A 23385-nucleotide genomic window follows, 5' to 3' on the forward strand; every position below is an offset into this window, starting at 1 on the left:
ATAAGTTAATTACAACTGCTTTGGCTAACTCAACATTACCTTTTTGATACTGAATTTAATCAACAACATTCCAAGTCTAAATTGCAAGGCGTGCATTACAGACACTGAACTTTGCAGAAAGACACAACATACAGATTAAGAGAGATAAGCAAGGAAGTTTCTAACTCTTTTTCTTCCCCAATACCTTTGCTGAGTGCTTAGAGAGCTAAGCCTGCCCAGCCAGCTGAGCTATTTAATTGCCTGAATGCTAATTCTGAGCAGAAAGTGCTTTGCAGAGTGGAATGCTACCCCCGGCAGCCCCCCCGTGCAGCACCTCCCCTAGACATAGCTAAATCCTTCACTTCTGAAACAAAAATTAATCCTCTGCTATTTGTTCTAGATCATGTGCAGAGCCAGATGCCCTGGGAAATCACTTTCATTCAGATAACCACTCAGAACAGGAGAATACACTGCTCGACGAGCATATTTTTTTTTTCCAGCCTCCAATTCCACACATTCCTGCCGGGTACCCCCTCCCCTGGCCCAGGCAAGTCAAGCCCATGGAGAAGAGTAAATTCAAGTGGCTGCCTAAACTTTGCTTCAGTCTGAAGAGACGTATTAGTTATGTGAAATACGACTGTGTTTGAACAGTCTGATTTTCTCTCGCACTGTAGGGCAGCTTCAAAGCCTGCTGAAGTGGACAGAGCGAGAGCTGGACATCAAGGCAGAGAAAGCTCCTCGCAAGGCGCCTGGCAGTATTTTAGGAATTTCTGGATGCTTAATTTTCACATTCACTCACATGAGAGAGGCTGCACGGTGATGTCGATACATTTCTGTTTCTAAGTTAGTGACACATCCATATCATCACTTGACACTGCTGTACACTGATCAAAGTTACTGTCCCACAGTTGTAACTACTGTTAAAATGGAAAATAAGATACAGAGATACTGCAAATATCTAGGCCCTTCAAGAAGACAGATGCACCATCCTCTTGCTTTAAGCCCAGGACATCTGCAGCGTGCAGCAATTGAGATAAACATGATTTTTAGTAGCCGTTTCCAATCACTTCATAAAGGAAACCTCACGTTTTCGTGTAATGCAGACATGTGCCAAAGAGAGATGGAAGCTGACTCGCACCCGCACAAGCTGGGCACTCCCATTACGGACACACAGGCTGGGCACCCAAAGTGTATCTGTGCCGCTCCTAAACACTGACATGGGAAGTTCAACTTTTGTTGCATTCAGCCCAGTAGCCTCCATTTAATATGATCAAAGATAAAATGCTTTCTTTTCAACAGATGGAATATCTACCTGCATGCCTTTCAGTTTAAACACAATCTTCAGAAAGGCTCTTTAGAAACTAGTAAATTCAAAGAAAAGCCCAAGATCATCATTACCAGTACCACAACAGAAATTCTGCCTTTGTTCTCCTTTTGAGCAAACTATAAAAATTTTATCAGATCAAGCTGATTCTTTCTTTCTTTCTTCCTAAGCCTTGAGAAACGATTGAGTTCTGTCCGTTCTCATGGAGTCTTTGAGAAAGGCAATGGAAGCACCTGCTTACCTTGAAGCTCTTTCAATGCCATATTAAAGTAAGCAGGCCTACTCTGCATGCTTAAGGCAGCCATCTGATTAGGTATTTTATTCAATCACAGTTAAAAAGAACTGGGACTCAAACCAATTCTCTAGCATATGAGTTGGGCTGTACATTTTCATTTTGTTTGGTAGCTTTTTTTAAACAAATGTAAGATGGTTGATGTCACTTGACAAGTCTAATGTTATCCGAGCTCCGTTTCTCTCATGTTTGAGGGCATCAAAAATTATGTACTGTGATACCTCATTTGTGTCACGCTCTATACAAGTGACTGTAACTCCATTGACAGCAAAACTTCACCTGCAACTGTCACACCAAAATATATTCTTAGATTATATTCTTGTCTCTCTGCTGTATTTTGTCTCCTCTGACACAACTGCAGTGACTGGGAACTTACTGAGAAATGCAATAATGGCCCAAGGAAACAGTTAACTGAGAATCTCTCCTTTAGAGGATGCACAAATAAGCCAGTTTAAATGCACCAAGCAAAAGCACAGTAAGATTTCAATAACACATGGACATGGGAAATCAAAGAACCTGTTCATCAAGAAAAAAAAAAAAACAAAACCTAAAAATAAGACTCTTTGAAAACACAGTCTTTGAGAATTCAGAATTCTTTCAATGCTGAGGTTTGTTTTCGCTGCATTCCTCAGACTGCTTTAGGATTTGGTATTCTCCAAACAGAGTGGGGGTTTCAGACTTACAGCAATTTACATCTGAAGGCTTTGAAACAGTGGACAGGTATTCTGAATAATGAGGTTGTAGATAACACAGGTTTTAATATAGACAGCTGTACTTAAGAGAAGATTAAATACAATTAGAAAAAGTGCTAACCTACATATTTAATACATCACACTTAGGTATCCACCTCTCTAGTTGGACACGAGGTATTTTAAACATTAACATCTATTTAGAAATTACGCCAGCTGGACTGCTAAGGAAAGAAAACTAGAATTATCTTTAATTACTGCACACTTGATAACAGTAACTGCTAAGAAAGCACTTCAGCCATGCAGTTGAAAACAACAGCTTGGAAGAGTGTCATATCTGGAAAGTACCACAGTCTGTAGAGGCAATGTTACTTAGTGACAGTTTTATGGAGTAATCCCTCTATTATTTGTGGAGCTAACAATGAACACAGCTTACCCAGCAGACATCTGCCATCTGCACTGCAAGACCTTCAGGAAATAAAGTAATGCCGTACCACACTGAAACTATGTAGGATTTGGTGTTCCCTAACTAGTGTGTTCTTTTAGGCTTGGATTAAGTTCACCTGTTCCTTTGGCTGCAACTGAAAGAATTTTTCTTTGCTTTAAAGTTTCTTTTTAAAAAAACCCCAACAACCAGACTTAAAAAAACATTGGTTCAACAAATCCCATCTGGACTCATAATGCCTGCAATTGAGAATGATAGAAGTGCAAATTCAAGAGGGAATGATGTAGTGGAAATTTAGTATAACCTAGTATATTAGTACAGATAATTTATAGATCCTTAGAAGACGACAGAGAACAGCTAAGTATTCTTTTAACTATACAAGAAATAAAAAATAATCCCCAAAATCTGTCCCTTGCATTAAACCAAAACTAAGCTGGTTATAAAAGTTTATATAGAATCATAGACTCATTCAGGTTGGAAAAGACCCTTGGGATCATCGAGTCCAACCATGAACCCCACTCTACAAAGTTCTCCCCTACACCATATCCCCTAACACCACATCTAAACGACTCCTAAACACATTCAGGGATGGTGACTCCACCACCTCCCTGGGCAGCCTATTCCAGTGGCTGACCACGCTTTCTGTGAAGAATTTTTTCCCAATGACCAGTCTAAACGTACCCTGCTGCAGCTTGAAGCCATTCCCTCTAGTTCTATCACTAATTACCTGTGAGAAGAGACCAGCACCAACCTCTCTACAATGGCCTTTCAAGTAGTTGTAGAGAGTGCTGAGGTCTCCCCTCAGCCTCCTCTTCCTCAAACCAAACAGTCCCAGCTCCTTCAATTGCTCCTCATGAGATTTATTCTCCAATATTTTTCATTTAAGGTAGGATAAAACTCAAATTTCATTTAAAAAGTTATCTAAAGCCTTTCAGCTGTAGTCAGCATCACATCACTCAGCCAGCAGAACCAGTCTTGGTATTCTGGACCTTTCAGACCTATCAGTTACAAAACATCATGGGTCTGAGATGAACATGGCGTTTGAAGTAACAAAAACATCTATTCACGTCAAAAGTTCATCTAAAACAGTTGGATTCTAGAAGTAGTGCATTCTTAAAATAAGCAACATTTAACAATGCCAGTGCTACCTATTAAGTCTCCTTCCAGATGAAATACTATAATGGCCGCGTAGTCCCTTAAGAAACTAAAGTTTTTCAATGTGGCAAATGGGTTACACGGTCTCAATCTGTAAATTCAGTTAAATCCTCTCCAGACTTGGTTTGCTATGCCAGCCAGTGCACACAGCCACCCTTAAGGAAGGTTTTTTCCTCCTTCACATCACCAAAATTCTTTGCATCTTTTCTTTTTCTCAGTGCTCGCAGGAGTAACAGGTGGTGCCTGGTGTTTGATACTGGATTTTGTGGGAGACGTCTAGCTATCTATCATTGCAATGGTCTTTAGCAAGTCAAACAGCATTTTAATGTTTTATGGTTGTTGATCTCCGTTTTGGCTCTCAGTTAGACATTTTTCAAATTCTCTAGCTCTTACTCCTATGCATTCATATGTGGTGCTTGGTTTCTCTCAATACCCCGATTCTTGCTTTTCCATTTCAGCTGTTAACCACTAGTCCTCCCTGAAAAGCTTTCACTATACAAAATATGGGCACTTGCTAGAACAAGCCTTCCCTGTCCTTTCCACTTCTTTTTCAAGTATTTAAAGTATATTTTAAAAGTATATATTTCATCTTCAAGAAGATTCTCTAATTCTTATTTTATCAACACACCAGTTTAGGTGATATACTTATTAATGCAACTGCTTCACTTTGAGGATCGATATGACATAGCTCCTATTTTTGAGAAATGCCATTACAGCCATTATTTTCTGCACAGTCTACAAACACCCATTTTCTCAACTAATGTCTCCCTGTTAACGAGCAGATTTTCAGGAATCTAAGTACTTTCACCATGCAGTAGTAGTTAGATGACAATTACCAAGCAGAAGAGATTTTCAGAAGGGAAGTTTTCCCTCCTCCATTTTGTAGCAAGTGTTTGCAGAGGCAGCTAGCCCCTCCATCCCTCTGCGCAGCCTGAGAGGTTGAGAAGCTGTCCCATCCTGAGCCTGAGACACCATGAGTTCATTTCCCACCCGTCGCAGGCTGGCTCAAGAATTGCAATTCCTGTGACAAGGAGTTTCCAGATGTCACCGTGCCAGGACCACAGCTCATGCTACAGATGGGCACTGGTAAACCAGCATTGCCAAACTGGCAGGCAAATTGGCCCACCAACCACAGCTGTGGGGTGAAGAAGCTGGGAAAGACTGCAAAGAGTGGGGGAAAAAAAGAGTATTCTCCAGAGCTTGAGAAATAGATTTTGCTTTGCTTTTAAGCTAAAGTTACTTCTCCTGGCACAACCAGTAAAGCAACAGCAGACCATTTACAGAAATCATTTGCAGGGCTTTGACTACAGGAATCAATTGCAGTGCTTTAACAACAAAGGCTTTTTAAAGCCAGAATTCAAAATAAAAAAAACTATAGACAGAAACAACAACAAGGAGACCTGAAAATTCTCCTTGAGTTTCATATGATTCTAAAATTTTATTAAAAAAAAAAACCCAAACAATTAAGCACATATATCTAGGGGAAATGGGAAAAATGTATTAAGAAAATCTGAAAAAGCTTCAAATACTCTGAGTTTTGGAAAGAAATACAGCTACAAATAGAAATGACTGGAACAAAACATACTATTTCAAGCAAAAAAACCTGTGCGTAGTTCTGGAAAGCAGGTATACCTCAGCACAGTTTAAAAGCATGGAAAGCTGTTAAAAAAAAAAACCCAACCCTAAACACTGCTTACAACTGCGACACTGTCATCACACAATCTTATTTACACAACTTACCGACTTTCCATGACCATATGAAAGACATTTAAGATTGTAATTACAAATATTCTGATCCAAAATAACTCTAACCCTGCTTACGCAGAAGGGGAAAAACCAAAATGTGTCTCTTTCTGGATGTAAAAGGAGTTACTTGCGTTGAAAGTTCCACAGGTTTTTACTTCATTGTGCTGTGGGATTAACATTTAAATTATTACAGCTGTAAAGGGACACAAAAGCAATACTCTTTAGTATTTTCCAGCTATGCCTACCATCACCCTGACTATATTAGTGTTACATAAGAGGTTAAGAAGCCTTTCGACCAGCTGTTTAGAAGCAGATTTTTTTTGTTTTCTGTCCAAATTTAAAAGCTACATTTGAACATCTTTAAAGAATCTGTTACTAAGAATAGCATTTTTTCCTCATATTTTAATAGAAGCACTAAGAAAATTTTACAGCTACTGTATATTAAACAAGCAAAACACTCAGTGAGAATGCCGAGGCACATCAAGCAGGTATACACTGGCAGCACACCTATACGATAAACACAGAGCATTCTTTGCATTTAGCTACAGAAAATGTAGCAAAGCGGTTTGACACTAGCAGCCCAACAATCATTTTCTTCAAAAGCTAAACACGCGAGAATGGATTTTTTTTCCCCCCTCTGTGTTTCCAAAGCATACATTGGTTTTAAGTTTCCTATTTGCTGAGCCACACTCTGAAGACCAAACGATAAACCCCATATACCACTTTTATAATGGAGCATCTGCTGCAATAGCTGGATCTCGAGTCGGGGAGGGGTGTTTTTCTTTCTCACCAGCTCTTCAGCGCTAGCAGGGTCCTGTTCAAAGCTCTCCGGCACTTCTCCCCAGCTGTAGTCTTTTACTAGCCCAGGAGTCCACTTGCATTACAAAGTAGCATTTTAGTGTAAATAAACTGAAGGTACACAATAGTCTTAGTTAAACCCACAACCTAACGCTTTCTGAAAGCCCGAGCTGTTTCAGCTGTAACCTAAGATACACTACGGGAACGCACGGCCAGATCAGGGGAAATCCAACATAACACACTTCCTAACACTTACCAGCCCCGAGCCGGAGAAGCAGTAAGGAGAAAACAGCCCTTTCCCGATCCAGGTATCCCCGACCTACACTCCCGCTCTTCCCGCAGCCGGTCCCGCTTTGGCCGCTCGCCCCCAGCACCGTCCGGGAGCGGGGAGCGCCGCACCGAGCCCAGCCGCTGCTGCGGGGCCGGGGGAGCCGGGGCAGCCCCTCCCGGCGGCAACCCGCCGGCTCCTCCCCGCTGCTGCTGCGGGAGCCCCCGGGGCCGCTCCCCGCCCTTGGTCCCAGCCCCCTTTTTGATGCGGCTGGGTTCAGGCTGGCGTGGATGCAGAGGAAGAACGGCGCTTCGCCCTGGGGACGCGCACGGCTCCTCTTCCAGCTCCAACCAACACGCGGTGACGTGGAAAGGACAAGTGGCATCACCTTGCCACCAGCATTGCCGAAATGGAAAGAGCTGAGGGAGGCGGGATGCTGAAAATAGAAACCCGAGAGCCGTTCCGAGTATTTTTCGACCTCGCTTCAATCCTCCTTAGCTCTTGGAAGTATGCCCCGTCCCCCAGCCCCAAGCTCCTACTTCATCATTTGGTTGTCAGGCATTTCTTACAAACTATCTCTAATGTTTGTGGCTACAAATCTCTGACACTTCAACAACACTACCACCACCACGACTTGGAAAAGCAGGGCTTCCCCTCCCCACCACCAGATTTTAAGATATTTGTACCTGAAATACCTTTTCTTGAGCTTCTTTCACTCCTGAGCACTTGAGGACATGGTAGTCCAAAAGTAAACATCTCACACACTCCTGAGATGCATTTTTTTTTTTTAAGAGGACTTTATAAATATGAACTGAATTATTACAGACTATTGATGCAAAAAGCTGAAAACACCAGGAGCAGAGAAGACAGTCTGGTCACTTACAAGTCAAAATGCAAAAATCAGAGATTGACAAATTCTGGGGATATTTAAACGCTCAATCCTAGGACTTCAAGAGCAAAGCAGCAGGTCACGTTTAGAAAGAGCCCAGTATTCAGGTGGGGAACACTGTACTCAATTTGCAGAGCTGTATTACGAGGAACTTTTTAAAACACTACTATGGGAAATGCCACAAGCTGGTCTCAACCTGCTCTGCCAGGGTCAGCTCAGACTAACTACCGAACGTCACAAGCCTCCCATTTTGGGAGGTGACTTCTGGTTTTTCCTCAGCTGTGGGTATCTCAGATGCAAACCTCAGAACTGGCATCCTCCCTGGGGCAGATCTCGTAAACCAGTCCCCCGCCACTCCAAAGCAGGTCACAATCCACCTCCGACTGGCTTTTTAGAAGAGCTGTCTTTCCCCTCCACTGACATGTAGGAGCTCTGATTTCAGGGTCAAGTTGAGCTGGTTGTAGCAAAAGGAATTTCTCACCCCCAAGCATCTTTATTCTTTGTAAAGCAAAAAAATCTTACCAAAAGGAAACACTGAGGCTCAATTTCCCTCAGTGTGACCTTAGAATTATACATCCTAACTCTGGTCCAAGTTTTTACACAAGGCAGCTCTTCCTGCTCATTGGATCTGGTCTTTAACAGGTGGTGAGAGACTGCTGCTTCCCCACTTCTAAGGGGAAGCTATTTTTTTTTTAAACCAGTGTTCCTTGCCTTTCTCACTTAGCTTCAACTGGGAAATTTCACTGGCATCAGCTGCCCGTTCTCCAGCTCCCGCACACCATCAGCGTCCTACCTACAGCATTGGTTTTGTAACCTTAATGGATTTCTAACAGAAAACTTGCTTTCCGTCCAGTACAGAGCCATTCAGTGCTAAATGGTCCAGGACACTTCTTATAGAAGAAACTCAGATATATTTATTGAGCAAAACAGCAATATTACAAATCAGATAAATTGAAACCATAATCCAAAACGGAAGTAGGATTACAAGATGGTATTCACTTTCTGAATATTTGAAACACACAATATATGCCCAGAAGCATCACAAGAATAATATCAAAGCTACTTTTCCAATGTCACAAAAGTCTTTCTGAAAAAGATATTTACTAATAAAAGTATCTTAAATATGTAAATATTTCTGTGTATCAGTTCACTGCAGATACTGTGCCACTTGTATTTGCTAACCACCTCAAAGAAGTGACAAAAGGCACATAGTATTTACTCATTGCTTTGATATCCAGGAGGAAAGAGTACTATAAAAATCTAAAGGATTACATTCTATTAAAGCTCTTAGATTACATGTACTGCACAAAACAGTGTTACTATATTTTTGTACATCAACTTACTGCAGATACTCTGTTCCCAAGGACGATAGTAAAATGAATGTATAATGTGTGTTCAGAGGTTACGCTTAATAAAATGATTCCCATGCAAATTGGATTTGAATACCGTATCATATATTTGAATTACAGACTTGTAGTCAATTACTGCCTTTACAGTATCTGAAGAGCAAAGTCAGCACTGTGAGTGCTGAGAAACCTTTCTCCCACGCTACGCTCTATCCCCACGGAGCCTTAGTTGTCCAACGTCCCCCCCAGCACGCTCATGGTTTTGACATCCCCATCATACACCCTTTAACATCCCTTTCTGCACTACATTCAACTTGCAGTGTTGCTACTTACCCCACTGTTCATCTCCATCACTACCAGACAAATGCTGACTTCTTCATTTGTAATCGATTAGGAAACAACTGAGCTCTGCAGCATATGGAGTGCAAGTACAAAAAAAAAATCAGGGGAAGGTGGAAAAGGATCGACGAATTTAGACTGATTCAAGGCACATCGGGAACGTCAAATTTGATCTGTGGAAGCCTTGAGAAGATAAATGAGTAACACCCTGCTCTTTCCACCAGCTGGAAATGCATATATGCAGAGAATCTGCAGGACATCTGCACTACTAATTCAGCCTTGGTTTAAGTCAATACAATCCTCGATCCACCAGGAAGTTCCACCTACCTATGGTTCAAACAATATATTTTACAAGCAATAGAATTTCTACCATAAACAACATGAACTCTCAAAGCTTCGCTATTCATTAAAGAGAAAATGAGCAGAATAAAATTTGACTGTTATGTCATCTTGAAGATTATTATTTTTAGATTCGACTGATTACTTAAAAATTTGTGATTTGGACTTCAAGCCCTTGAAGACAGACACGCTGCTCTGGGCAAAACTACTTTGCACGTTCTGATCAAAGAAACAGCATTTAAACTTAAAAAAATGGGCAAACCACCTCTTATCATAACAAGCATCTTTTTTTTGCTGAGATTTTAAAACAACAGTTTTCATAGTATGCTTAACAAATAAAATCAAGTAGTAGCAAATATACTAATACAGCTCCCAAAATTCTATATACAATTCTTAGGAAAAAAATAAATACTGTTATGATAACCATAATAGAGATTCAAATCAATTATAGCTTGTATAATATATAAGCCTAAAAAAAAAAATATTGAAGTTTGTATTTGGATTTAGAGTACAGCTGACATACTGTGTTGTAATGTATGAAGTCTGATCATGCTCTCTCTTCAAACAAGATATAAAGAGTGGCAATTCTTGGCCGTGATCCTTTCATAGCCTTTTTCAACTGAAGACACCAGGCAACGCCATCAAGTGCCAGCCACTTCTGCTAGCTTTGGCTGGCCATGGTCAAGAGCTGCTACCCAGCTACTCCCAGCACCAGAGCTGCAGCTATTCCCTCTACCTTTTCTCGTCTGGATGCCTTCACATACCTCTCTGAGCTTAATATGACATTAATCACAGATTTTTCTTTTCACAGCAGCGTCTTTTAAAGAGGGAGATATTCGGAAGAAGCTGAAGGACTTTGACAGTGTTGGACATTAATAGGAAAGCTGGTGGCCTTTTTGGGTGCTCTGGGGACAAACTGATGCTGAAGGACTAGGCAAGCACTCAGGTGAAAAGCGCAGAGGCTTTTGAAATCCCTGAAGGCCGGACAGAAGGTACCAGAGGCGCTGCAGAAATTCTGCTGAATTGCGAACGAACTGGGGAGAATAAAGGAATATGGAATAGAAGTAAAGAGCTAATTAGAGGTTAAAATGACAGAGTGAGTTCTGTATGTGGCACGTGTACTCTGCACGTATTTTATTATAGCTACACTGAATTTTTATTACAATTCCTATCCAACTACAGAATTTCCTGACTGGTGTTTTTTTCTTGGACACAACATTCTCTATTGCGTCTTAGATGCTATAGGACAGTACTTGCAGTAGGCAATTTACCAAATGCTACTTAAAATACAATGTAATGGGAGAAATATTGTAGGGAACCAACCATTTATTCACTATTTTTCATACTAAAGGATATTTTCATGGAACACTTGAGGCAATACTGAGATAGCGGTAGCTACTTTAATTATTTAGAGGCACATAGGGCACATATCGGGATCTTCCAGAATCTAGCAGTACATGGGACACGCCGGGGCACAGTATTGAGAAATTTAATTGGACTGAGTCAGTTTGATCCGTCGGAGATTACTTGGTCTAGACTGCCACTGATTGTGCCACACCCGGCAATTTTGCAGGGATATTTGAGTGCCTACATGCTGCTCCCAAGTGCTCTGGGATCCAGATATATGAGGCAAAGACACGAACTGACTTATCTGAGACTGCAGCCACATGAATGCGACTACTAGACCTGAACAGCCTGAAAACTGAAGAGCTGTGTTCATAATGCATCACCCTTGAGATGGAAACTCTCAAAACTGGCAGTTGGGAGACTCTGAACAGACAGTGGAGTTAATTCACAACCTGTGTTACCCCATCCAGAGATGAAAAAGAATACTGTAAGAGATAAAAACAAAAGCACCCAGCAATGAAAAAAAAAACCCCAAACCTGTACTTAAATCTGTGGATTTATTTCTTTGACGTACAGGATGAAGAAAAGGAAGTGAATGAAATAAAAGGTATTAAACATAAAAACTCACATCCTCTTACACTGGCATTCTTCTATATACTCTTCCCCCCCAGGGGTGGAGGAGACAAACCTTCGTATAAATATAGGTCATAATATAAGCAAAACTAATTTAGTATCATCATATACCTATGGCTGAAGTCTTAAGTATTGAGCCTTCCATTTTCAGACTGCTAGCTCCATGAGGATGAAACGTTGTCTGATCAATAGACGACATAAAGTAAATTGGCTGCCCTTCTCTAGTTTCTACTCATCCAGACTTCACCACAAAATCTTTCATAATTGATACCCTCAAGAAAGGCTGAGAATTAAGTGAGTAGAGAGGTTGAAAAAATCTTTAAGTCTTGCAAAGCAGTCTTCTCTAGCCCTAGTGACAGCAGAAACGTTAGATGTAATTGCTGATCATGCTCTATTTGTTTTTTTAGATAAACAGAGGACTTCTGGCTTGTAACCAGGAAATTTAAACCCTACGCACTACAGTCAATAAAACAGATACCAACGCATTCTTTTAATATTCTGGAAACTGGACATTTAAGGTCACATCATCTTAAATAACACAAAGTCAAAGCACAGAAATAAATTTCTAGGGGCAAAGAGGATCTTTCATTGTCCACAAAGCGCCTAGAACAATGTGCTCTCAGTCCCTAGTGTAATTAAAGAGTCAGTTCAGTATGATATTGCAAACAAATAAAGCAGGATTCTAAACTATTTCCTCTATTGATTTTTTTAAAAAGCTCTCAAAGTATGATAGTGACATTTTCCAGTCTTTTTTTCCCCCCACAACTGAAACAAGACACTCTAGCATTATTTCTCTCACTTTTTTCATTGAGATCCTGAGGTTTTAAACCAGGTCACGTGAAGGTTGAGTTATAAAGTATAAGACTGTCTTGTTTTATGTACTTACAGAACAGAAATACTAACATCAGTTTAATGATTTTTCACTGAAGAACTAATAAAGATAAATCTCCTTTTTCCATGTTTCCAAATCACACATACTCTGAATTGAAATGCACATCTGAGGCTTTACAGGAACTCAAGTCTCACATCACACAAAAATCTTGAAAAGCTAATAAAGTTAAAAAAATTCCTCACCTTGGAAGCAATTATTTACGTTATTAAAATAAATAAAAAAACCAAAGCTGTGTATTAATCATGAGCAAAACAAAAAAAGCCAGATTTAATACTATGCAAAAACATGGAAAGTTTGTAAGACAGTATTATTAGCACCTCAATTTTCAGACACTAATATGAAGAAAACATTTAAAGTACAAATAAATCTGTAAGCAGAACTGAAGTTCTATACTTTTGATTTATCTACAGCTCACAATGTTTTGAAGGAATTTTTAATGGCTTGTCTTCAGTTGTAACAGTTTTATTCTCTAGACAGAGTGCTCCAATAATAAGTTATATTAAAACGCAGCTGCATAAACGTGTTTACACACAGTTACATTTTCTCATTCACATTCCTTTCTCACAGGTGTACCTTTTCCACTATGAACTAACTACATTTAAGTCTATCTTATGTAAGTGCACACATGTATAATGTCACTTGTAAAATAGTCCAGACTGACCAGAGGGAAAAACTAACAGAATGCTTTAACTGAATGTAAAATAAACAAGTGACATAAAAAGCAGTAATTCCATCACTTGTACACCAGCAGTATTTAAACTACAACCACCATCCTGATGTCAGACTGAAAGCAACTATTGCAGTTAATTTTTTTCCAAATGACAGGAGAAATGCACTTTACCAATATTCTTAACTACCATATTAAGATTAACTGGTCTATAATCAAAGAAATAACAAAGAAATGCATTTCTCCCAATCATTTGGAGGAATTCATACAGCAACAATCCAGAAAACACAACTGCCACTACTTCTATTTCAGCTACAGAAGCAAAGGAAAAATCACTTTTTCAGATTCATATTCTTAGTTCAGGAAAGAGCAAAGTCTTGAAATTGAAGGAATTCTTTTAAAACACTAAGGCATCCGTTCCTTTTAAGAGAGGGACCATTGTTTTGCACTTGATTTCAGGGAAACTAAAAATGTAACATCAATATTTATTGCAACTGCGTAACTATTGCCATATAATAGGTGTGTAAAATAAACACTTATGTGCAAGATAAACATTTAGGTTGCAGATCGCAGGAAACTAACACTTTGTTGTTCATTTCATTCACCCTCACAGCTAAAGAAAGTAGAAGGTTCTCACTCATTTAAGAGCAAATTAGGTGATGACTGTAGTTCGGAAAGATTCTTTCTACATATTGCAAGTTCAACCTTCAACCTTGCACGCTTTTCCCTTGGCTTAGTAAAATTAACAGGAGAGAAAACCCCTACCAGCTTCTTAATTATTTATTTTCATAAAGGATCTTCAAAATCAACTGCCTAAAGCTTCAAATAACGCATGAAAGAGCTCCCTGGCTTTTGTGCACAACCCACATCACACCTTCGCGTTTCCTCATCAGGAAAGTGAAATAAGCACGAAAGTCTAAGTGTTTGGAATAAACAAGTATTGCTAGAGCCCATAGAGGAGCTTTTATTTGATGTGAGCTTTACTGACACTCTAACGAAGGCCTGACAGACGAGGCAGGAGAAAACGCTATTTGAGCACAAACTCAATGTTTGCTCACTAGGCTGCTTGCCTGCCAGAGGGTTACCCAAACACAGCCCCTGCAATGGGAAGTCAACCTTTTCTAGCTGTCTGTTAGCAAACAGATGCAAGCCTGGGAATTTCTCATATGTTCAGATAAATCAAGAACCAGACCTTCCAGAGCGCCAACCTCCGTAGCTTTAGAAGGAGATGTAAGATTTCTCTGGGACCCTCTGTTTTCACACTGTTTAAGACTAAACAACAGTTACTGCCTGTCATATGCATGTCACATCATTTCCAAAGCTGTTCACAGAAGTTAGTTTGGTATGTGTCTGTTTTTACCTGGTACTCAAAGTCAAAAACCTTGAGACAAGTCTAAACTATGAAACACCTATGTAACATTCCCCTACATGGTTGTGGAGGGTGGTTTTGGTGGTTTAGGTTTGTTGTTTTTTTTTTTTTTTAAATGATACCTCTATTCCTTTGATATTACGCCTAGGGATACTAAGGTGTATTATCTTCTGAAAAACATGATTTGGCATTTTCTGCAATGCACACAGGTTCCCTGGAGACACACAGTTGTGAGCTGTATTCTTGCCAATACAAAACTGCAACTGCGTACCTTCCTGATCAATTCTCAAATCAAAAAATCCTTTGGAAAAGCACAAGTGTACAGAAATTGCATTACAGTTGTATTACAAACCCAGATATATTATTTCGCTGCATGAGGTCCATTTAAAAACCATTTTTTTTTTATATTGAATATGTCCAGTATTGACCAAACATCTAAGATGATGTACTTGAAGGCTTTTCAAACTTGATGGTACCTCTTGAGATTTACATTCAATAAGTACAGCTGGATTTATTTAAAGATCAAATTCAAGATAAGACTTCAATTAGATTGCTTCTGCTACAGCCTCTGTGATGTATGCAGCCAATTCAGTTAGACAATATTGCTTTTTCCAATTACTACAGGCTACCCATTTTGCATGTACTATACATGCTCTGTTTCTAGGAGATTCATTGGAATACAATTTGGTTCACTACTGGTTACGTGAATTGTAGTATCAGATAACTTTGCATGAGAATTGAGGAATCTGAAGAGGATCAGGTGCCGAAATGTATTTAGGAGTTCAGTCTCTGCACCCAGGAATTGAGAATCATGGAGCACTCCAATACTCCGAAGCAGCAGGACTGATCCCAGTCTTTCGCACTGGAAACTGGGGTATGGGAACTGAGAAAACACTAGTTGCTTTTGGTCATTACAGAGTACAACCATGGAAAGAGTTTTTTTATATCCTGGCAAAGACGAGTGACTGGGTGTCTGCCAGCAGTACCACAGCTGTACAGTGTCAGCACCAGTAAACCACCTCTGTATCAGACACAGAGACGGGCACAGAGCAGCTGCCGAAGACTTCTGGCAGCCCTGCGACGGCAGCAGCTGCACAGCCGTTCCGTGGCTAGGAGAAGAGTTTGGTTCCTCTGCAACTTTCAGCTCACTTAATTGGGCTGTGTACCTGTTCCAGGGCACGGGCACTGCTAATTTTAATAAAACTCAGAAATCAGTTTACTACCAAATCATTGAACCTTTATAGAAGTGTTCAGACATTAAAACCTGAACGTTCTTTTTACAATTTTAAATCTTATTTAGCAGAACAGCCTTGTTTAGTCTACAGTATCTGACATTCATCAGCCAGATACCATTTTAATATGAGCAAGGCATGCATAAGATACTGACCTTCCAAGCAAGAACTCACAGCCCAATCAGCTATTGAAAGCAAAAGAGCAGCCACACAAAGATTTCTCCATTTGTCAGAAGATACTAATCTTTGCACATATCCTTTCCAAAACAACTTATGTATAAATCTACCAGCAAAAAAAATTAATATATCTTTCCCAAAGAGTTTGCTTTAGAGACAAAGATAAGAAAAAAATAGTAAACCTAACCTTGAGGAAAGCATCCCAATCAAATTTGGATGAGTTGTTCTTCATGCTTGCATGACATATCCACTACTCCCCCCCTCAGTGAGCAAAAAGGTATCACATGGATCTGATCATATGCATACAAAGTTACTGATAGGCATTAGGAAAGACTGTAATATTCGCCAGCATTCTTCCCGCCTTTCCAATACAACCAAGCGTGAGATGTCAGTATTTGTGCATGGCGAGGGCAAAGAGGTGACCCTAAACTCCTTGGTTACTGGCATATTATAAGCCAGTACTGAGAGCAAACTGTACATTTCAAGGGAAAGAGGGAGAGAAGGGAACCTGGAATGCTTGGCCTGAGGTCAGAGGACAAGGAATTTCACAGCTAGGTGATAATTTTAAGAGGCAAGTGCCTATCATGCAAACATGTGCTAAGGCACTCACTCACACACTCCCTCCTTATAGATTAGTTTTAATCCTAATAAATTTTCTAAATTCAGCTCACCACATACCTGCACATGCCCATTTGCTGGCGTAAGGATGGCAACCATAACAAGCAAGAATAACCAGCAGGAGTAGGGAGATGTGTTTATTTCAGTGACACTAATGATTTAGGTCTACTGAGAAGTATGTATGTGTATAATGTGTGTATTGTAGTATACATTATAAAAGAAATAGCTTTAGAGTTGATACTTAGCACTAAAGAAAGACTTTTAAAAAAATTTTGCCTAAGAAAAAGCACGTAGGACAACACAGCTAAAAAGTAGAACTGCAAATCGAAGGGATTAAATCAAGCACGACGCTTAATTTCTGGTTGTAAATTTTCTATAAAACAAGTTATTGCCGAACTAGTTTCAAATTCTCACAAAATGACAAAGCAGAAACAAAGGGCTGTATCTGAAATGCTTACAAACTGAAATTCCAGTCCCCTACATACAGGAACTTCTTTCATTAGGACAAGATGGAGAAGAACTCAGTGATTAGCATTCTAATTCAATGCTAAAACACAGTCGGGTACAATTGCTAAAGCCACTGAAGGGATTTTCCCAGGTTTCTCACTTTCTTGTTGAATGACCACACTTTTCCTTTCAGAGCTAAACAAGTCAACAGTTCAAAAATGTCATTATCTTCTGTGGCTTTCTTCACAAGTGCTTCATTACTACCCTACTTGCGCAGCTACTGTAAACACTCAGCAGAAGCATCCATACTCCTGAGATCATCAGTCAGAATGGTCAGGCTTCTTGTGCACAGAACACGTCTAAAAGATACCAGCCATCCCGAGCAAGGCTGCAGGTAAACACGTGAGTGACAGCAAACAAAGCTGTATTCCATTAAAATGGCATGGGTGAAACACATGTGTCTGCCTTCAGATGGAGGTAAATCAAGAAAAAAAAATTGTGCTGCACGTTATTGAATTCTGCATAGTACTTAGCAAAAGCCTCACGACTTCAAAAATAAAAGAACAGCCAGGTCCTGTTAAATTTACTATGCTCACCCCCCCTTACATTTAAAGATGGAAAGAAATACTTCCCTCAGGGAAGGGGGGCCCAGCTCATAATTTCTGGATTAAACCCATTACTATTAGCTGCAGAATGAAATTATTAGTGACAGGTTCACTGAATTACCTCTTTACAGAGGTCACTAGAGCTTCCTAGAAACCTAAAACTGCCATTGTAAATTTAGCTAATAACAAGTGAGTTTTTTTAAACCATCAAAATTAGAGGTAAACTTAATAAAGAACCTGTTTTAATACCCTAATTTAGTCATGCACTTAAGTACAATGCATTTGCATTTTCTTCACTTCGAAGTTATAAACTGAGAAATACACGATTGCTGGCATGCACCGTTATTACATCAACATTTTATATCCACAGATGCATATGTAGAATTTCTATTGATTTTCAATATGCTCCTTTCTCTTAAAACTATAACACAAATCGAGAATAATGTCCCTGTCAGGTACACAAACTAAAGCTTGATCGGCACATTTAAAATAAGATTAAACAGAGGTTTAGACTAGGATTAAACTGAAGCTTTCACCATGCAAAATTCTGTTGCGAAATGAATCAATTTTGCAAATATCAAGAATCTGGAAAAAAAGCCTCAAGAAACCACATGTACAAAAATCTTACTTTCATTCTGTGTTTATTACTGCCATTTTAAAGCTTCGTTCAATTATTTACAAAGGACCTTAGACAGAAATTGTTCAATCCACCACTTTATAGGCTATGCTTAGTTCTGTTTAAGCTTCCAAGACTGCTAATAAACTCTGTGTACTGTTTCATGTAAAATACATATACCATCCTTGAAGTACAGCCTGTGTTTTCCCCCTCCCAGGTAAGCGACCTCATCATTGGATTACAAAGTCCCATTTCTCTTGCTAGTGCTCTCCCTCACTCTGTTCCTGTAAATTTTGAATTCCAAGTTGTACAAAGGATGCCCTTGATCCCTATCTACTAAACAGCCAAGTAGTTTCAGTCCACTACTTGGTGAGAAACCTGAGCTTGAAATCCTTCAGATGGATTTTGGCATAAAATCCAAGTTTTCCTCTTCTTGGAATTATCGTACAGTTGCCCAGCAATTATATCAAAGCATTGCAAAGCATTTGGAGCAACTTCTTTACTGCTGTTGCAGTGGAACTTAGGACAGTGGGGCATTGGTAGAAACAGCACTGGGCACCAGCTCTGCTCTACAACACACCAGTATGGCCTCGCTGCTTGGACTGCAACGGAACAGGAGTCTTACATTTGCTCCACTCCTCCCCCATGCAATGAGGGCCTTCATCCCTGTTGTCCCTCCAAAGTTCTCATCTACTTTGTCAGACTTTACTTCAAGAACTTCGAGAAGTAATGACACTCCATCCTAGCTAAAAGCATTTTGAAATCCCTGTTTTTAAACAGGGTAAAATAAACATCTTCAATTCTTCTGGTTCATAAGGAACTGATTGGTAAAACGGTGCTGGAGCTGAATTACTGGGGAAGAAACAGAACACCCCACAAAACAGTCATGGTAAATCCTACACTAAAATGAGTGTCACCTGTCACAACTGAGCCACATTCATTAGTATTGAACAGGAACCTACTAAAGTTCTCATAGTCCCACAAGCCTTAAATAGATTTTAAACGTGCTGCTATGATTTATTTTACCAGTAGAAAGCTATTGTGCAAAGGTACTTGAATCCCACTGATGCTGGCCATGAGTTCCCTGGAACTATGACCAAAATTCAATAGTTGTGATATAAACTCTGAATCTGAAATAGACTGATATTCAATTTGCAACTGAGACTATACTCCACTAGAGTGCAGATTTTGTGGTTTAAATTCAGTTTATTATAAATTCAGTTCCTTTTGTAATTTCTTTTTTCTGCTTAATATTTTAAGGGGTTTTATTTTAACAACTAATACATTTCATGCAGTAACAGACAATGATGCGAAAGGCTGGGAAAAGTGCTTGATTAATCGACTGTGAGATTCGGTATTACCTTTTGTGCAGGGCATATCTGCTTCTGAACAAGGGAGGCAAACAACCTCTTCTCTGCTGTGCCAGTTCCTGTATTGTTGTGTTGGCAGAGTAAGACCACATTGTTCAATTACCTCCTGGCACTTGGTTTACCTCTTCAGAATGTCTAGGTTGGAGAAATTACCTTATTGAAATAAGAATTTCTTTGAATTGTTCCACTTTGCAGAATTTGCAGAGTACTCGCAGTAAGATTACGCCAAGAGGGGACAGGCACTTAAATACGGAAGTGTTTGGCATCCCACAAACAAAACATCAAGATAATAAATACCCACATAAGTAGGTAACCAAAATACTGAGAAATTCACATGAGAAGGCAGCCATTGAAATCCTGGAGTGGTCTAAATTACTCTATCTCAAAACACTTTTGCACTATTATTTCACTAATACTAACATATTTTACTACAGGTCCAAAGTTCCGTGGGTCTAGCTCCCCTTGCAGCAACTGGCACCTAAATCTGAAGAGCAACTTCTGCTAGCCTTCAAGGCACTAGGTGATCTGAAATTCAACAAACTCTGCCAGGGGCTGCACTGAATTATCTGCCATCTGGAAACCATAAAAATCAAAATAATATGAAGGGTAACGAAAAAATACTATTAAAACATGATGGTGACGGTAAAGTTTGACAACTTTCCAACAGAACTAACTGGAAACCTACCTTTTCTGATGATCCATACAACTTGGAGCAAGCTGAGTGAGAGCTAAGAGCCCTAAGGCATCAGATAAGGCTACCCAGCAGGGTCTCCTACCTGTGGAGATAAACGCCCTGGAGAAACTCTATTTCCTTCTACAAAGAAACACAGAATTTTTTATCTTTTAAATTGGATCAAAAAAAAAAAATCAAATTTCAAAACACTGACATTCTTTGCAAAAGTACAGTTCCCTTTCTCCAGCCAATTCTATACGGTCTCTTTCTGAAAAACACAGCACTGTTCAAAATTAAGTTAAAGGATTATTTGGAATTGTCTTGCATAAACACAAGCCAAGTATTAGCTTAAGTTACTATAATGGTCTTTATATAGGCTCATAAGTCACACGGCAAATTTTGGCAGAAACAGACTTCAGTCTAACATACACGTTTAGGTATTTGAACCTAGTGCCAAAAATCTCCCAAAGATAAGTGAAATACACCAGGAAAACTGGTTTTAATATCCGAAGAGTTACTCAACCTGAACTGAATTTATCAAGATAAAGAATACATTTTTCTTTCTATTCTGAGGATGGACAAATCCTTCTGCTCAATATCTAACAGCTGTCGCAAACAACAGATGCTGGAAATTCTCAAAGAGATTTTACAAAAAATCTCTTATAGAGCAAAATACTTTGCAACCTAAACACCAGAGTTTCCGTAATGAAATCAATTTCTACGCCACAGTCTTAATTTCAGTCTACTTCATATATTCCTTCAACCTACGGCCTCTAAGCTTTACATTCAAGAAGTTCTCATACCAGCAGCAGCCTTCCATAAAAAGACTTGTTCACTTAACAGTGCTAGTCTTTGCTCAGTGAAATATTAGTTCCTGCTACCTGTCAGAAAATAACTGAACAACATACTCCGGTATGACAGAAAAAGCAAAAAATCTAAGCAAGAACAAAAAAGGCTACCTTTTCAAAACTGAGCCTTCTTGTCTGTGAAACCGGGTAGTTTATTCTACATAGAACAGTTCCGCTTACTCCTTAATCCAAAAATGAAAATCGTAACCTTTCACCAATTTACTAAAAAGCTTTTCTTTTTTCCACCCACAGTTTAAGCCAAATGTGTCTCAGCACTGGGTCCCCAACTTTAATTTCCTTCTACTTCTGCTATTGTTATGCCAGCGCTTCTAAATATTTACCCTTCCCAGATTCCTAAAATGGAAGGAGCTGGGGTTCTTTTGTAGTGCAGATGATTTGCACAGACCCCAAGTAGTGGAGAAATTCTCACGCTTTCATGGGAGGGAACTGGATTTAGGGGACACTTTGTTCATGACAGGGTAAAGTAATCTTTAATAAATTTAAATTGAAGGGTCTTTCTAACACAGAGAGATTATGTATACCTTCCTCATGTACAATGATAAACATTAAACGTATTAAAAAACATTCCATAGAGAACTGCAGATTTACATTTTTCAGAAAATGTATATGTGATTAAATTACATCTATATCTGGAAACATTTAGCACTAAGCTGTTGAAAAGTTATTTGACCAAATACATCACTTCAATTTATCTTCCAAGAAATTAAACTGTCATTATAGATAAGGATTCAGTAAAAGCAAAAGCTTAATCAAAAAACCTAAGGAAAGACAAACAAAATACCAGCATTAAACAATGTGAAAAAGGAAAAGAAGTACCAGTTTTATGGCTAGCAAATGTTTTGGAGTCTCCGCAGGGACAGCTTAGCCACTGCTACCAAAGGGGAAGCCAGCTTGGTGTTCGCTGGCATCATGTGCATTCATCAGTGATATACAAGAGAAATGCTCCATACCCTATTTATTTATTTATTAAAATCAAACCCATAGACTAACAAGTTAAGCTACAGCAAATCTAAGAGATGTAAACATAGAAGATACTATGGAATCATCTAAGACAAAAGCAGTTTTCCTTTTCTTCTTTTTGTAAGCACATACTGAGTTAAATTCTCCTACTTAACAGAAATCTGTTGCTAAAGCATTTATTCCTTCTGTTGCAACAGAACAGACAGAAGGCTAATTAAAGCCTGCTAAAGTCATTGATCATGCCATCTTAGCTGAAGCTGTGAATAGAAGTATCAATATGTTATAGCATTCTTTATTTTAAAGTTGTCAAATTATGCACTCTAATTAGAAGGAAACCCTTCCAGAAAGTCTTTTTGAGCACTGAGCCTCTTTTGTTATCAAAGTAAACATTTCTCTGTGTGTATATTCCATCTGATAAAGCTGGATTTGCCCCCCTTATGGCTGCCGAAAACTTGGGGGATAAGAATCTAAATGAGATCATCATCCCCATATATGCCAGAATTCCTTAAGAATCTGTACAAGTGTATGTAGCAATTGACAGAGGAATATAATGAAACTTAAAACAAAACCAGTTTTCTGCACAGTGGGGAGCTACAGTCCCTCAATATCCAACTCGGAACACTCCACAAGCACATCAGAAAAGAGGAAAGAAAGCAGAGGCTGCCAAAATCTGCTTTTCAATCTAAGGCAGCAAAATAGTTATGAACAAGTCACAATTTCTATAAAATCAGAAAAAAAAATACTTCAAAGGCATGGTTGTTACTACCAAACCCATTTTGCACAGCTCTGCCAGCCTATCAATAACCACCTCTCCTTACGCTCCAGGTACAGCACCATTTCTCTTTCTTTTATACAGACATTTGCTTCTTTCTCATCTCCTGCTGCTATTTTTATATTTACCTCCTCTGTTCCTAAATTTTCCTAATTACAAGGTATTCTGAATCAGCAGACCCAGAAGCTCAGAAGATTAATTTCCAGAAGCAGCAGTCCAGATAGCAAAGAAGAAATCCCTGTATCTGCCCTGCAGGCAATCTTACCGCATAGAATACCTATCTGGATAAACACTATTTACCATTGCCAAGAAGTTTAGATGTGCAGGACAATCTTAACATACAACTGAGAAGTTTCTGTGGGCACACAGGTTCTACAGTCTCCATTAACCAGTTTCACCTTTTAATCATTGCAGTGACCTGCACCACATTTGCGCCTTCCACAACACTGAAGTGTCAGAAACCATAACGTTCACAGATAAGGCATGTCTTGAGTGTTCCAATTTAGGCTAAGATTATTTCAAAGCTATT

At 39.3% G+C, this 23385-nt stretch overlaps 1 protein-coding gene across 8 annotated transcripts in view; it reads right to left on the bottom strand.

Moving 5' to 3' along the window:
• Positions 1 to 23385, bottom strand: part of DISP1 (dispatched RND transporter family member 1) — an 87972-nt gene that overhangs the window by 34834 nt on the left and 29753 nt on the right. Inside the window, exon 1 of one of the 8 annotated variants that reach the window (XM_054194238.1) lies at positions 6685 to 7139. The exons of 6 other annotated variants lie outside the window; for them this stretch is intronic. The gene's annotated coding sequence lies outside the window, so the exon portion shown is untranslated. Of the gene's footprint in view, positions 1 to 6684; positions 7140 to 23385 lie in introns of those variants that run through there. One more of the 8 variants, XM_054194235.1, reaches the window with a different exon arrangement.

This window comes from Rissa tridactyla, chromosome 3 (genome assembly GCF_028500815.1).
Source record: "Rissa tridactyla isolate bRisTri1 chromosome 3, bRisTri1.patW.cur.20221130, whole genome shotgun sequence".
NCBI lineage: Eukaryota > Metazoa > Chordata > Aves > Charadriiformes > Laridae > Rissa > Rissa tridactyla.